Source organism: Prosopis cineraria, unplaced genomic scaffold (genome assembly GCF_029017545.1).
Source record: "Prosopis cineraria cultivar Desert tree isolate PC_DT_omini unplaced genomic scaffold, ASM2901754v1 PC6, whole genome shotgun sequence".
Classification (NCBI taxonomy): domain Eukaryota; kingdom Viridiplantae; phylum Streptophyta; class Magnoliopsida; order Fabales; family Fabaceae; genus Prosopis; species Prosopis cineraria.
Window position 1 is genome coordinate 18,301,024 of NW_026555337.1, and position 17,167 is coordinate 18,318,190.

Sequence of the window (17,167 nt, forward strand, 5' to 3'; positions counted from 1 at the left end):
CCAAATCATTGAACTCCCAACAAAACATAAGACAAAAATCCACTAATATTGTTTTCAAAGAATTTCACATAACAAGTCATAGGACTCACAAAATCAACCTAGTAGATTCTCAAGCAATTCATGCCACACTTGTATTTCATTTTAATTTACACATTTCAATGATAAATCATTAATCAATAAACTAATAAACAGATAAAAGTATAAGATAGAATTTCCCCAGTTACCTTAAACCTTTGAGAGGTCAAAGGTTTCACCCCTCAAATAAATAGTGCCAATGATAGTCACTCTATAAGCATGTACAATGAAAAACATCAGTATTTGCATTTGACCTCATTTTCATTAATACTTCAACATTTCTTAATACTCAAGATTCATTCTTAACTCATGTAAGAGTACCCATAGGATTTCTTAGCTTTCTTTAATCCTTATTAATATCATTGAGTCTTTTAGTGATCATTAATGGAACCACATTACTCTCAACCACCATATTTATGGAAATTTCAGACATTTAATATCCTCTAACCTCCAATTAATATATAATCATAAATACTAAGTTTACTTAGCTCAATCTACTCCCATTAACTCTATTTAAGTCAATGGTTCAGACCCATAGCCTCTATGGACCAAAAATCACCATTATTAACCAAATCCTAACTTCTACCATTAATAAAATGGAAGAAGAGAGAAAAATTTAAGTATAGAAAGCTTACCCTTGGTATTTATGAGCTCTAAATTACTTTTACAAGCCAGTTTCTTCAAGTCCCAGCACAGCTTTTTTTCCTCTCTCTTAGTTTCATTTGTTTTTGCTCTATTTTCTGTTTCATTTTGTGATTATTACAGCAAAAATGTGATCATGTACCACAATGCATGGCACAGAGAGCTCCTCCCCAGTGTGTTGTTACACAAGCACTGCAGTGGCTCATCCACAAGCTACGTCACGTGGCCCTTCTTAGAATTTCTTCCTTTTTCATCCTCGGGTGACCCAATTCTCCTTCGAACTCGCGTCTAATGCTCAAATTGAAATCACACATGCCCGTTAGGCCTCTCTGGCCACACACCTCACTAACACACTTAATTAATCCAATTGGGCTTATTTAATCCAGTTTAAAATTGAGGATGTTATATAGCCATAATCTCCAACAAACAATAGTGGTAGCACAAGCATACATATATAATACCAAAACCATTATTACTATTTAAGTGTTCAATATCTATAACCAATCAACAAACTATCACAATACACTAAGTAGAGTTTATATCCATCTAATTAATCCTACATCTAGCTAAAATCCTAACTTTAATGAGCAAACTATAGAGTCTTGAAATATCTAGATAAATAGCTCTTGAAGAATTTGACTTGCCAAGGTATTTCAAATGTCGTTTATCTCTTCTCTAGTGTATGGGTACTCATTATCAAAAAGCTACAGATTTTCATAAGATTTTGATTGGACTTGCCAAATTCTAAAGCCTTGCAAACTAATATATTATTGAAATTAAATAACTACTAATCAAATCTAAATTTTTATTGGTATTAGATTGAATAATCTTATACATATAAAGGATAATATAATATCCATACTCTGTACTTCCTCTCTGCCAATGGCACTAGAAAAATCAAAATTAAATGATAAGTATAAACAAAAATGGAATGATTGTGGATAAAAAACATTGAATCCAAATTACTCACCTTTAGGAATATCTAAGTTGGAGGGCCATTTTTTTTGTTTGATTTTTTGGTAGACGGCATGTCCCCTCGTTATTTGATATTATCTTTAGTGATCTATAATGAAATTTAAATAAAAATAAGACATTAAAACAATTTAAATATTAGAAAAAACTAAAGTTTGCAAAAATAACCTTAATTGACATGTTAAATATATCTTTAGTTTTACTAGTCAATTGCCTGCCCATGAAACAAAGCTAGTAGATCTCATGCAAAATTCCAAACACATACAGACAACACAAAGAGACTAGTGATAACTACAACATATAAAAATTATAATCAATATATGAAAAGTATAGGAAATATCATCAAACTGAATGTAAATACATGAATCTAAATAACTTGCCCTTCAAATATCGGGCCAAATAACATGGCAATTTTTTTAAAAAAATAGTATTACTCACGTATCTCGTCCTGTCATGGATATCATTGTGAGCTGATGTCACAGAAGCTAGATACAAAAATCCATAGAGGTTCTAATAAAAGAACTCACTAAGGCAAATCATGGAAAACACTCTTGCAAATTCATACATCCCAATAAAAGAACTTTCTAAGACAAATCATGAAAAATACCGCTACAAATTCATACATCCTAATGCAAGAACTCACTAAGACAAATCATGAAAAACATTCTTTTTAACATACTAACAATGCAGTTTAAAAGAAAGTAAACTCAAGTATCACGCCCAAATAAACAGGAGGTTCTAATAATGGAAACTCAAAAAATTGTAGCTGCCCATAAAAGTAATGTTAAATGTTCTATATAATACAATTTCAATGTATTAAGTTAGACATAATTAACAATCCATAGACAAAATATTTTTTTAGTAAACATTTGAAGACTGAAATCTATAGATTTTGAATATTATTTCTCAAAAGGAAAAAAAATAAAAAAAATCCATTAACATAAATGTCCTGGAATTAGTTTACCACTTTAGATCCAAACTCAAGTGAATCCTCCCATCTCTGAGCATCAATTTGGATAATCACAAACTGGAAAGAGAGGAGTTGAGATAAGGAAACACTAACCAGTTATTGCTCATTGTCAAAAAGCTCAGTGAAAAGAGGAGGAGATGCCGTAGATCTCATCATGGGTCTTGATGTTCTTTGTCAAAGGGGGGAAAGAGGAGGAGACGTCGTGGGTCTATAGGTCTTGCCATGGGTCTGACCATGGGGAGGAGAAGAGAGAGGTGCCACTATTGAATGTAAAGAGGAAGAGGAGTTGGGTTTTTAAAAAATAGAATGATAGAGCAAAGGAGAAACACAATCTAATTTTAAAAATCTAGCTTTAAGCCACATCACTTTTTTCAAACATGCAATGTGGATTTAATCCATTATCCATATTGTTTTTTACAAAAGCAACGTGGCTTAGTTAACCACATCGTATTAGTAGTAATACAATGTGGTTAACTAATCCATATCACTTTTATAGAAAGTGATATGGATAATATAAAAAAATATAATTTAAAATAATTTTTCTAATTTCCATGCTCTCTCTAAAAAGGAGGTGGATAAATTATCTATGTCACTTTTTCTAAAAAAGTGATGTGGATATGTAAAGTAAATTAATAATTTTAAATAACATGTTTTCTACAATTCACGTTGTTCTCTATAAAATGATGCAGATTTAAATTTTAAATTTACTTTTATGAAAAGTGATATTGATGGCCTTCTATATTCAACACTTATTTATAAAATTACCACTTCCTCTATTTATTGTCTCACTGTTAGGAAAAGTGACATAAATTGAGGGTAGTAAAATGTGTATTTTGTAGCAGTAAATGTAATTATGTAAAATATATGATAATGTGGTATGGTTATATTAAAGTAAATGATTATTAGCATGCTAAGTGTGTGAGCATGTTATTGCATGATCATATTGATGGGAGTTCGTCCTAGGGACAAAGCAGTGTAAATCTATATGGTATGCCTGCCTTTCAGTATCTGAAGCCTAGCTTTTATCTCATTATTTATCGAAGGATTATGTCATTATTTATCAAGGGACTTAAACCTAACTTGTCCCTACTTATTCCCTAATAAGACTAGTATAAAGTTAACGATATCACAGGAATTTGAGAATAAGAGAAACCATGGTATAAGAGTAAGTATAGTGACCTTTAGCCAGGTAACTCCTCATAATTGGTGAGTTTGGGTTAGTCTATTCATAAGGATGCAACCTTATGTGACTTTATAGGCCACAGTTTCAATCACAAGTGTCAGGAGGTTATAAGGGAGGTTATTGATGATACATTTCATTAATGATTGTCACATGGTTGATAAGATCGTGACTTAGTGAATGAATAAATGAATATGTTATTGAATGAGAATGTGGTTATGGTATTGATGTTTTCCCACTTTGCATTTCCCATAATTGATTAATATGCATGTGTATTAATTAGACTATTCTAATTATTGAGTAATTGTACTTACCTCTCTTTTTAACATTTTACAGACATTAGCTCTAGTCAAGATAAAAAGAATGCATCAGAGGCTTAGGAGTATTTGTTCCTACTATAATGCCTCTGTAGTTGATTTACATATATGTAACCTCTTTTGATGTTGCTAACTAGATTGCATTTTTGTTATGTACTTGCACTATTGCATGTTGAGTTGAAAGGTTGTATTTTGGGCCTTAATTCATATGTGATGTCATTGAGTTAGCTATTCAGGCCAAAATGCTAGTGCAAGTATGATAATGATCATGTGAATAATTGTATTTGAATTATGTTGCTATTCAATACTATTACCTCTCCCTCTTATTTTTGAGATCAAAGGGATTGAGGATTGAAAAATGAGATATATGTGTAATATCAATGTTATGGTATATTGCACACGTTATCTTGAGTCTGTTGAGTATGGTCTAGGTATCAGCTTAAGCTTTTAGCATATTGGTGGAAATTGGATACCCTAGTTTTTATTAAGTGTGAAAATGTGATTGTTTGGGTGTATACCTTTTTTGTAATAACCTAAAAATTTTAAGTAAAATTAATCTTGTAATAATGTGTTTTAATTGTAATTATATTAATTCTTAGGACCAATATGACAAGAAGGAAAGCTAATGTAGTTGAAGCTATGCAAGTATACCTCATAATAAGTCCCAAGTTCAAATCTGATGGAGGCCAAAGGGAGATTTATTTTTTCCTTTTCACATGATTAAATTATCGAACTGCCCTTCCTTCAAATCTAACAAATTTTATCCTCTTCTTCTTTGATCTTTCCAAACACATCAAGAGAGAGAGAAGCTCTGATCTAGCCATTTCTCTATTCTTCTTCTGCACCTTCGCCTTTGTCCTCTCTACTACTAATCGTCACAGGTATGTTTGCCACTATTCTATCTACCATTGATCAATCAACTCGTGGCTTCTTTTTTTCTTCCTCTATTCTAGATTGGTGAGATACATCCCCTTTGCTATTGGTATAGTTGTATAGGTGAGCTAAGATTTCTTTCTTCCTCTTGCTCGTTCTGCCAACACTAGTCTACTCATCCTTTCTCCCTTCATGGTGACAATCCCTCTTTATTCATTGTTTAGACATGTCATTGCCTCCTTTTTTTTCTCTATTTGTGCGTCATGGGTCATTTAAGGTAACAAGCTTTAATCTCTTCTCCTTCTCTTAGAAAAATCTATGCATGTGAGTAGATGAAGTGATAGAGTTGAAGTTGAAATTTCTAGCTCTATGCTGCCGTATGAAATGTTGAAAATGATGATTAAATTTTTTAAGTTAAGATTGATTTATTTAATGAAGAAATGGAACTTAGGAAGCTGATTTATTTACTTATTTACTTATTTATATTAGAGAATTTTGGGAGATGGAATCAAAGAGGAAGAAGTTGGTTTGAGCTTGACAAAATTAGTACATGTAAGGGCTTTGACATAATGCTTATTAGAAGAAGCTTCATTTGATTTTGTACAATTATTAAAAATTTCATTGATTCTTGCAAAAAGTATAGTTAGCTTATATGTTATTAATCTATAAATTTAACTTGAATGTTGCAAAGAAGATTTGACTACGAAATTAATATGTTATTGCTTGAATTCTTGGAGATGGATAGTTTGTTGAGGAAATATTTGAATGCTAGAGTTTTTATGAGTGGGTTGGAAATTATATATATATATATATATATATATTTGGTGCCTTGACCAAATGTTAACGAGGATTTTAAAGTGTAAAGCCTTGATTTTTAAAGTTTCAAATGTATTATAGTTTAATATTGGTGGTGATGAGGTGGAAAAAGAACTATTATATTGGTTGAATATTTAATAAAAATTTTCTTATAATTTATAGGATAGTTAGAAGAGGAGAAATTTGATTGAAGTTGAGTGGTAAATTTTGAACTTTGAAAATTTCAGGTAAGTGAATAGCATCCTAACTAATTTTTTAATAAAATTATTTTTACAAAAATATTATATTTTTATGTAAATTATTTTAACAACAAGAATTTGAATATTGGATGTTTTATTAATTAAATTACTTTATTTTGTGAAATTATCTTTGCTAGATTTAATAATTTTAGTTAATCAATAAATGCAAGTTTGAATGTTAATTATGAAATTTCATTCTAGCAAATATTGGATTTATATGATAAATTGATTTATGCAAGTTCGACATTAAACATGAAAATTTTACTTTAATAGTGATTATTTTCTTGCATGTTTGAAATTCAATTTGAAAGGAACTTTATACAGGATATTGTTGCCAATGGCAATCCCGTTAGCCAATAATGCCTTGGTTAATGACTAGCTAGTTTGATATTTTAAGCTTTATTCTCGCACTTATTATTCGTGGGTTCTGTACTTGCAATTAATTTTATGGCTTTAACTTGCATTTGGTTAGTATTACTCTCGTGGACTGTGTGTGTACGTTTGTTTTATAGCTCAGACTACCTTTATTATTTACCATTGTGAACTATGTGTACATATTTATCTTCATGGCATAAGTCACGTTCAGTTATTTACTTTCGTGGACTGTATGCTTATGCTTGTTACTTGTTCTGATAAGTCTCTATAAATATAAATCTAATTATTTGGTGATTTTTTATCCTATTGGTTTTAATTCGTAATTTATTTATAATTAATTATATTTTATTTTCTTTTTTGAAATCAATTAATAATAATATTTGATATGATAATTTAATGGTTCAAGAATCTATTTAAAGTTATGTAGAGCTCTTTTATTCCTAAGTTTGTTAAATTTTTATGAAGATCTTACCTCTTTAACTTACATAATTATTTCAAACTTTCCTTTTATTCATATTTAATTATTTATTGTTGAGAAGTTATTTACTGAAAAATTATTTTTGATGTTAAATATCTTAGCTGATATTGATCCTCCCATTGACTCTTGAGAGGCTTTTAAACGTGCTACGTAGAGAGTTGATTGAAATTTCATCCTTTTGATGTAATTGTAAATACTTACATACTTTATTTTTGAAAATATGGTTAGGTGCTTCACATAGGCTATAGTTAGGATTCTTATTTTATATATATATATATATATATATGTGGCTAGTTGGAAAGAGCAGAGCTCTTAATTGATTTGATATTTTGATTAAAACTTTGTATTGTAAATTTTTTTTAAGTTCCTATTTATAAGAGAGATTTTGCCAAAAATTTTATAAAATATTAAAACTTTTGTCATAACATATATCTTATTAAGTAAATCATAATTGTAATGTAAATTCAATCATGTTTCAGAATTAGACAAATTTTTCAAATTAAGGCTCAGGGGATGTGTGATATGGTTCACACACCACGTCAGTCATCCTCTAAATTTGAACATGACATTTTTAATATGAAATAATTTAGGAGCGGAGCAAGTGCCATTAGTTAGTTTATGGAAAAAGCTTTTTATGGATACTTAGATCCCCTCAATCAAATGTTTGATAAAGAATTAGGGCATGTTGTAAGTTCAACCTTGGTGCTATCATTTGACAATGTGAAGCCATCAATTTTTGTGCAATGCTCTGTGATGCACGGCACAAAGAGGGCATGCTATAGTGTAACGTGCTCAACCATAATGGATCCCTCTAGTTGTGCTATGTTGATGTTTTGAACCTTACTTTTAATGGTTTTAAATACAAATTGGTATCTAATGTGATGTGTCACTTAACCCTCAAAATTAACTAGAACTAACATAAATATAGTACTTAGGCCAATCTTAGGTCTTCTCACAGGGAGAAGGTTCTGATTCTTAATCAAGAAAACTTAATGAATAGATTAACCATTTGAGTGAAGTTTTAACCTAACTAACTATTAATTAAAGTGCAAACTAAACTTAAAAGTGTGTGATTAGCTTCCCTTATCAATTAAGAACCTTAGGATATTGTTAATAAAAGACTAATTGATTATGGCAGCTCACTCAAAGTTCTCCCCCTTAGCTGAAAAAGTTATTACTCAAGACAACTATCCTAAGCAATCTAGCTTCACTAATTTAGTTCCCTAAGCCCTAAGACCTAATTACAAGCCCTTAGGTTGTCTCATTAACTTAACTTAGAAATCAACCAAATGTTTATTGAATTTCACTGCCTAAACAGCCATGGTTTAAAGGTAACTCAAGCACAAAACTATGCAACTCAAGCATTTAATCAAATATTTATTAAACATGACTAATGCAAGGTTAATGTAAAACCAATATCACTTGAAAAATCATATTCACATGTAAAATTAATCAAGTGACCAAAAATTTCAAAGGCTAAATAGAGAAGAAATCAATTTAATAATTATATTCCAATACAACCATTCATCACTAACTATGAAACTAAAGTCAAGATGAATTAGAAATCAACCTAGTTATAGTCTACAAATTAAATGAAACAGGTTGAGCTTAGCCAAAGATGATCTTCAATGCTCCTCTTCCATCAACTCCTTGCTAGGATTCCATAGAGAAATTAGCTAGAAGACACCATCACTATCTTACTTTCCAAGAAGCTTGACCTAGCCAAGTTGAGTTCCATGGAAATGGTGAAATCCAAGCTTCAATCTCTTCACAAGTGCATGGGTTATGTTTGGCTAAGAGAGGAGAAGAGAATAGTGGAGGAATCTTATAGATTTGATGGCTGAATGTGGAATGGATGGCGCTAGATGAAAATGAAAAAGTAGAGAGAAGAAGAAGAAAAATGAAGAATAAGATGAACTAAAGAGAGAGAATGGAAGAGATAAATGAAATGTATTGTTGAATCTCAAAATAGAGCTGAATGGGATGTGCAAAGGTGTTGGCTTCAGATAATCACTTAATTAAAATAAAAGAAAAAATAAAAAGAAATTTTAGGATCATGTCACACTTACTAGGTGGCACCCTTTTATTGGCTTGTAAATGATTCCAATGTATGTCAAGTTAATCCCATGTATCATTTACATTTTAAGATGATGAGTCCACCTAATTAAGAGAAAAAATGTCTAGATCATTAGCCCTTAACCCCAAGAGTTTTTGACTTCATTTACCCAATTGATGCATAAGTCATATGTCACTTATGTCACTAAAATTACATAATTCAATTAAATGACATGTGACATCATAAAATCTAATTAAAGTGTAGAATTAAATTCATATTTAGAAGGGAGAATTTATTAAAATATCCATATTCTTGAGTGTACAAAATTATATAAAAATTTTCACACAAATGCAAACCCAAAACTAGGTTAAACTAGCATACTTAAGAAAATGTTGACTTTTTATTTAATTACTCTTAAAATAAAATAAATTTGTAAAATATAATTTGACTACTCTTCTTCTACACTTAAAATATATTTTATCAATTTTTCTTATACATTTTCTCAAAAGTTCAATTGTTGGACCAAATACCTAAATTGCATAAAACTTAGACACTTAGGTAAATTGTCAAATTTAATACAATGTGTGTACACTTTGAGATAATAAATCCTTATAAATGATCCTAATTGACATAGAAAAGTGTGTAATAAATGTATTCTATTAGTGTCTTATACTTCCATACATGTTTTCACTCTAGTTCAAAGTTGTTTTTGGTCTAGACTTCTAGTATTTTTAATTATAACACTTGGGATCCTATAATTGTCATGATAGCACCTTAATTGTCATGAAACATAGTGTGTTCCATGGCACATGATGTACAGAATATAAGCTACAGTGCATGGAACAATTGGCCATAGCCAATACTCACTATGTCTTCTGCCAAGGAGGACATACTATGATGGGCAGAATGACTGTTTTACCCTTGTTTTGGTGTGTGATGTTGCTTGATGATTATCTTATGCTTTCGTTTATTATATTACTCTAATATTAACATGTTTAAGCTCAAAAGATCTTGTATTATGATGTTAAAACTTAGGATCTCATTTTCAAAAGTGTTTTTCCTATTATACTTTGTTTGAATTTCTTGACCATGGTTAATTCTATCTATCATGGTAATGGCTAACATGGGATTTAATCCTTTATTACCATAATAGTGAGATTAATTAGGGGTTAATTGCAGTGAGCATTATAGTAAGTCTCTACCATAAGTGGCCGTGGTGGTTGGTGTAGTTATAGTTAAATTGCTTGATATTGTCATTATCCTTTGGGAGGTGGAATGGGTTGGGCATTTCTTAGTATTATTGATTTCCTATGAGGAGACAATGTGGGTCAAGCATTATCACATCCTTAAGATTTGAGAAAGGGAAAATCCTCAGTTTGAAAGTGAGTATAGGAGCCTTTAGTTAGGGTAACCCCTCACAGTTGAAGAGCTTAAGCTAATCCAGTCATATAAACTAATCCTATTTATAATAGTAGTTTATGGATTCAGTTAAAAGAAATAAGCTAAAAAATAAGGATGGTACATTGATCATGCATGTCATATGTCATTAATTGCATGCTTGAGTACCTTAAGATTAATGTTTTGAAATATGCCCACTTTGCATGCTCGTGGTCAACATACTTGTATGTGCTTAAGTTTCAGTTATCTAGTTATTGAGATTTTTTTCTCATTCATATGGTTAAACATTTTACAATCAAAGATCAACACACTTTATAATGCCTTTTGTTTTATGTTTTGTGTAATTTGAATGAATTTTTTAGCTAAGAGTCACCTAATGATAAATTACAATGATTTGATTACGTTTGCCTTTGTAGCCTTAAATGTTTACTTTAACATTTTTAGTATGTTTTGCCATGGCAAGGTTTAATTCCTTACTTGGCTTTTGTGTAGGTCAAGATGGTTAGGCAAGTATATGATTTTCATGGCTTGGAATGATTTATCATGTATGTTATGAATGTTGAAAATTGAGTTTCCATCCTTTTGTGTTTTGAGTTATTGTGTGGTTAGATGTTGAATTGTGAGATTTATAACTCATATGAATGTTGAAATAGTTGTATTTTGTGCTATTAAGTGTAGTTCAAGGCCTATTGAGAGCTAATGGCTTTTTGGTTAGGGTTTAGACACTTAGGCTATGTTTAGATAGCATGAACAACACCTTCGAACATTGTTTAAATAGCTAGAAAATGTAAAGAATAAAGGGAGAAAAGAGAGTCAAAGAAGAGAAAGGAGATCTCTACTAGGTCAAAGATTTGTTAGGCATTGGAAGTGTTTTAGAGCTTGGAATTGCTAGATTTAAATTCCAAATCCTTCCTTCTCCTTTCTATCTCCATTTTAAGGTTAGTGTTCTAGTTCCTCCATTGATTTTTTGTTCTTGGTAGAATTTCTAAGTTTTGGTTGGTTATGGTTGAATTAGATGGGTGGACTAAAGTTTTTGGGAGTTTTTTTTTCTCTTAGATTAGTGGGTATTGATTGTTTGATCGCTAAATCCGAATTTCATTAGTTTAGATAAAACCCTAGGCCCTTTGATGAAGAATTTAGATTGTAAGGTATTAGAACTATTGTTATTTAAGTTGTTGGGAACTAAATAGAGTTAATAAACCTATTGGATGTGAGATTATGTTTGTGGTTAGGATTATTAGTATTTAAAGTGTGTAACAAGGAGTAAAAGTAGTATTCTTGTATATTATTAGTGATGGTGGTTGCTATCAAATTGAAGATGAGTCTTATAGCACACTGTTAGAGCTCAACCCTAGCTTGAGAAGCAATTGATATAGGGGAACAAAGGTTTGAGTTAACTAAGAGAATTTTATTTTGTTCTATTACTTGTTAGACTAATTATGGTTATTTGTGAATTTGAACTATGCTTTGTATACCTTACAAAATTTGAAATCAATGTTTCTAAACTTTAAATGTGATATTTCTATTATTTGAAAAATTATGCAAGTGTGGTTATAAATATTTATAAATAAAGTTATACAGTTCATACCTTTGTGAATTGTATTTATAAATGCATAATGATGTTATATGCTCATGTTGAGTATGAGAATTTTGTGGCATGATCTCATATTAGGCGAAATTCACCTTAAGAGAAGTTAGTGTTAAATTGTCCACATGAATATTTACCATCATCAAGAGTGACCCTAATGATTGGTTTAGGATTGGATCTTCCTAAATCTCACCCAAAAATAGATGTAAGCATAAGTTACCTAGACCCTTAGCCCTTAACATTGCCCTAGATTGGGTATACTTTAGGGCATGTGACACTTTAGGGAAATTCATGGTCTGAGAGTGAGCGTAGCACCTTTGGCAGGGTAGCTCCTTACGATTGGTGAGTTTGAGCTAAGCCATTCACACGAACTAAGCTCTAATAAATTATCAATTCATGGATTTAGTTGGTGGTATATGTAAGAGATCAGGAGTAATTGATCATGCATTTATGATATATGGAGATTTGATATTGTGTTGTATTTTGTATAATTTTAAATTTCACATTTTGCTTGCCTTAATTGATTTGACTTGCATGTGTATACTTCAAAGTTTCCTTAGTTACTAGATAGTTATACTCACCTTTATTTAACATTTTATAGGCGCTAATTTTAAAAAAGACAAGGTAAAAGCTCTTGAGGTTTAGGACTCTTTATTCATACTATAGGCCTCTTACTTTTATTTATTATATATGTAACCTAATAATGTAATTGTTAACTAGGATATTTATTTTGTTACTTGCACTATTGCATGCTATAGGTGTTAATTGGTCATGTTTAATGCCCTAAGTTGGTATATGAGCTATTGTTGTCTAAACAAGGCCTAGATATTGGTGTAAGCATTTTGATGATTGTATATGATTATATTGAAGAATTTATAGTGTTTCACTCCCTTGTGCTTTTTGATGAATTGTGGTTGAGGAGGGAAAATATGTTCTGTATTGCATATATGTGTTGTGATGTATTGTATAGGATGTCCAAAGTCCATAGGGTCTAGTCTAGGTATTTATATAGTGTTTTGGCACTTAGGTTTGATTTTGGACACCTTGAAAGTCTTGAAGAGTGAAAAAGGAGTGTTTTCGGTTCAAGGTGTCCAACTCTTTAATATAATATAATTTGGAAACAAAACCAGTGCCATTAGATAGTTCATTGAATAAGCTTTCTATAAATACTTAGATCATCTCAAATAGATTTCGACTAGAGAATTAAGGCTTGTCAAAAGTTTTTTCCCTAAGACTACTTTGCATAGTGCCTATGCTGCGGCACACAGCATAGAGGAGATCAATCTATGGTGCATTGAGGATTAGTCACAACAAATGCTTTAGAGATATTGAAAATTTTATTTTTAACTTGTTTCCTTTTGTTTTAAAGATCTTATTTAGTATTCCATGCTTACCTTAGTTTGTGTGATCTAATTTATACATGTTTGGGCCTTGTAATATTTTGAAATGCTTGTTCAACTTGGGATCTCAATGATTTTTTAAATTATACCCTATAAATATTAGGTTTAAACCTTTTTCTAATGTATTAATATCTAATAAGTGGTTTTAATCCTTTCTATAATGGAAAAATTCTTTCTACCATGATAGGGTCCATTTATATATACCTTATTTAAAATATAATTGCATGTTCAATTATATTAACCAAAGTAGACTTTCAACTTTCATCTTTTCTTTTTCTACCATAGCTCTTTTAACTGCAGTTAAATTCTTTTCACCATGATAAGTAACAAGGGTAGTTAATCCCTAATTACCACAATGATGTATGGTATTATGGTTAAGATTGTGGAGTCTATTAGGTGATATGATAGAAGCTCCTCACCTCTGTCAATCACTCACCACCCATTAACTCCTCATTGTTACTATTCACTCTCACCCACTTATGCTCGCTTACATGGTTTGTGTTGCTCCAGATCAAGATTGCTTCCTCCATTTGTCTTCTTTCTGAGACTATTGAGTTGCTCACCTTCCTCCTTTTATGGCTATGAGGAAGGTTTTTGGATAAAAAAAGACTCAAAGGAGGCAAGACCAATAAGAGTCTTAGACATAATGCATCTGCCATAGATAAGGGCCTTTGAGCCTGTTTACATGTAGATAGCTACATGGATGTAGCAAGCTATATTTGTGTGGTAGATGCAAAACATAGGAGGCAGGCCTATTTGACTATGTTTTTGTTTTATTGTGTGGAGAACAAGTATTCTATAAAAACATATTTTCAGAACACAAAAAAAATAATAAAATGATTTGAATAATTATTTTAGAAAATTTTATCTAAGAACTAGAAAGTATAAAAACTCATTTCATACATTGCTCTCAGAAGATGTCTTGAGAACTAAATAAAAAAAACTTGTTTGATTAATTTTTTTTACAAGATTAATATTAGCATGGTTTTTATATTTATTTAATATTCAATATTATATTGTAATTTAGAGGGCTTAATTAGTATTAATTTTGTTATATAGTACTTGTTTATAATTTTTCAAATCCTTCTTTTATATATTTTTGATGTTATTTTTTATAATTTTACAATTAACTAGTAGTCAAAGTTAATCTTCATTAAGAGTAATAGTAACATTGCATTATTTTCAATTATTGAAGAGGAGCATTGCACTTTAAAAATGAAGGGAAATTTGATCTTCTTGTCCTTGTAGTTTTACCAAATTTTGAATCAAGTCCTTATAATTTTTTTTTCCTTTTTATTCGTCCTTGTAATTTACACAGTTAATGACTTTAGTCCTTCTTTTGTGAATCTTTCGGACACCGTTACTTTACGCTAATATGAGATGATGTGGCGCTGAATTTGGTAGATTAAGCAAATAAAGATTGCCACATATATGTTTCAGCCGGTCGAGATTGGAGTAAAAAGGTAAGTTGTAGACATATATGCAATCAATTTAAGCTTGTAAAAAGATTAAAGATGGAATCACAGAACATAGCTCATCCAATCCAAATGTAACATACACAATTAGCTATACTTCTTTAGTTGATTGCTACAAGATTGGATCTAAATCTGATCAAAACAAAGTTAATCCTACAACACAAACAGAAAAGAATCAGAGAAAAATATTACAGCATCGAAATACCCATTTCATCATCTTCTTCGTGTTCAAGTTCTTGAATCCGATGCTGTCTCTAGCACTCAAACAAGAACGCCTTCATCACTATGAGCTCTATACCACCACTGCACCTAGAGTTGAAAATATAGGTCAAGTTATATAGGTTGACTCGAATAACTGGTCATGAGGGTCGGGTTGAGTTGAAAAAAAATTTGACCCAAATAAAAATATTTTTTTTTTGTTTGGCTAGATTAACCTTGATGGGTTAAGGTTGACTCTTTTAACCTATATTATTTTTAAAAAAAATTAGAAAAGAAAAAAGGAGAAAATTTTGTGGATATAAACCATATGAGGTATGATATATTTAACTGTATCAATTTATATATTTTGGTATATTTAGAATAAATTATGAAAAAATATCAAATTGAAACTTATTATTTAAATGTATTTTTTAAAAAAATTCATAAAAATAAATTAAAAAATAAAAAATAAATTGGTAGGTTAACTCATTTAACCTGCTATTCGATTGAGTTGGGTTGAGATTTTTTCAACCCATATAAAAATAAGTTAAATCTAACTCAATCCACATGAGCCGAGGTGGCTCATATTAGTACATCTAACTGTGCCGTATGCACACATTATTTTCATTTTACCCATAGCGCCCATCAACAATAGAAACTCTTGAGGATGAGATCGAACCCTCCACCAAAACCTCCATCTTCCACTGTATCAAACCCGACCCAACCTTAATTGCCTCCCAACAGAATCTCTCCTTTGCAATCGATGCCACTAGACTAAAGCTCAGCACCACATGGACCCTGATTGGCAGAGTGGGAACTATGCCATTATAAGAGAGCGTGGTGGCATGCACGGCGGCTGCACTTTCTAGTGGCGTCATAGGCAACGATAGCGGTGAGGATGATGATGGAGACTGGAGGAGGAGGGTTGAGCGAAGTAGAAGAGAAGGAGGAACTAAGAAGCAAGAAAAAGAGGAAGGAGAAGAGCGTACTGGAAGTCCGAAACTGGAGTGATGGCTTTTTTGAAAAGCATGGAGAAGAAGAAAAGGAATAGGAGAAAAGGAGAGGGGAGAAGGAGAATCAATATAATTATCGTCGGATCATTTGTGGTCTTCTATGTGTTTCTTCATCGAACACCCTCTTGCTTTAACTGCAACCTCATCTCTCATGGTCAAAATGTCAACATAAACTTGGCATTCTGTTTGCTCAACTAGGCCTATTCAACGCCATGTCATCACATATTAACATAAACTAATGGTGTTTAGCAGATTCACAAACGGAAGGACTTTAGTGTTTGACAGTGTAAATTACAAGGACCCAATAAAATGAAAAAAAAAACTATAAGCACTTGATTCAAAGTTTGGTAAAACTATAAGAATTAGCAGATTAATTTTTTCAAAAATAAATTAGGATACTAGATGTTGTAAAAACAGTCGAGGGACAAAAATACCAAAAAAAAAAACTGCAATATTTTTAATGGTGTAATTTTATTTTTTCTAATTTTAGTTTTTGAATTCAAACCAATATAAAGTATTATATAATTTGTTGTACAAGTGCTAAATGAAAATTAAAAAATCTAAAAATATATTTAATTTTATAATTTGTTTCTCCCATTATTTATAAACAACTTGTTTTACTTATAGGTTTATTTTCTACTCATTATTATTATATAAAATAAATTGTTCACTAAAAAATATACAAAATAAATTTAAGTTGTTATTTGTATTTTATTTACACAAAATAACAAAGTCTTAGTACAATAAAATTGATTATTTAGGGTCGGGATAATTTTTATTTTCAAAAACTATTTTATATTTTTAAAAAGAATTAAGATGTATATTTGCTTTAAAAGTATCATGCGAGGGGTACGAGTATCCTAAACTAATGAAAATGGTAATGTTGCCCCCAAGTAAAACAGTGCAACATTGCTCAATTTTAACAAGTTTGAATGGTTGATTGTTAGTTGAACTGACTATACTTACATCGCTCAACATGTGGCATCCACTTCAATTTTTTTTCCCCCGCTTTAGTGCCAATGCCCCCATGGCATCTAAACTGAGAAGCCTAGTGAAAATCTATGCCATTCAATCATTGTCCCCAATCTACAATTCTTGAAGC